Source organism: Acyrthosiphon pisum, chromosome X (genome assembly GCF_005508785.2).
Source record: "Acyrthosiphon pisum isolate AL4f chromosome X, pea_aphid_22Mar2018_4r6ur, whole genome shotgun sequence".
Lineage (NCBI taxonomy): Eukaryota > Metazoa > Arthropoda > Insecta > Hemiptera > Aphididae > Acyrthosiphon > Acyrthosiphon pisum.
The window spans coordinates 54,128,768-54,130,168 of record NC_042493.1 but is presented as its reverse complement, the minus strand read 5'-3'; positions in this window follow the sequence as shown (position 1 = coordinate 54,130,168).

Genomic DNA, 1,401 nt, shown 5'->3' with positions numbered 1-1,401 from the left:
TGTTGTTTGGCCTTCAAATGCGAAGTACGGGAGTATTTTTGAATGTTATTTAACTAATGTAAAAAGACACTATGGGGCTAATCTTTGATGGATATACAAATAGTAACAATAATATCCGTTGACGAGATACAACTCCTCAAAGTTGGGGTTTTTGAGAGGTGTTTGTGTGTAAATGCGTTATACCTAGTCAGTACTGCAGACCGCAGTAATTGGGATTTTTGTGCTCCAGCGTAAAAAATAATAAACTATTCAAATCAATTCAGTAAGTACGATAGTTAAGCCTGAGTTGTGCCCCAAAATACCCCATTATGTTGCACAGTTCTCCCCCACGCTAATAGTGCCACTGGTCATGATATTATTGATATACTTATCACTTATAAAGACCAGAAGTTACAAGTAATAAATTCGATACCGAAGATATGGTGATAAATGATTATCAGTGTACCTACCTACTTCCGAAAATAACTTTTATTGTTAACATACATATTATAAGTGTAATTGCCAATTGGATTATTGGACTATCACGTCTTGTCGCTAATCATATCAGCTGTTATTTGTATTGTTAATTTTGTTCTGTGCACGATTACCACGATTATCTATAATATTATCATGGTTTATAAGTATACCTATTACCAGGTTATCGTGAAGTACATGAAAATACGTTGAGTAGATAAACGGTTATTAGGTTATATTTATTGTGTTTTAAGCTTGTAACTTGTAAGATAATTCATATTTAATTGTGCCAAATACTTTAAATGATTTGATTAAATCATGATCTCGAATCGTTAATGTTAATAAACTTTTACTTTTTATATTTCACATTTTTAAGTTTTTAAATTTTAATTATGCACTTTTTTATAAATAAAGTTCAAGTACAAAGTTCTTGTATGTATTTTTTCTTATCTACCACATACACAATATTATATTTTTTTTAATTAAGTACTTAAATTGGTTAGTTGCATGTCAATTGGATACTTGATGAGTAGGTACATATTATTATGTACAATTTGTTGGTAAGTTTTACTAGTTGGTAGTTTCTACAATTAAATAAATGATACAATATGTCATTAAGTTTAAACTTATTTTTGATTTCAGTTTAATCATTTATACATCTACAATTGTTGTTTAAATGCTTAGCCTATGGTTCACTGGTACCTACTGGATTATAAATGCCAAGCTATACTATCAAGTGGCATAGCACTACATATTATAAATATTAGTAACAACTTGGATGTTTCTGTCAGTTATTGAAGAGTTTTGTTTGTTTTGGTATTTCTATTTGGCAAATAGATAGTCCAAGATTATCTATATTTACAACAAACATTCGTAGACATATAATTTGATCTCACTTTTTAATTCATAAAAAAAAGTGAACATACAATGATTCATACACATAATATA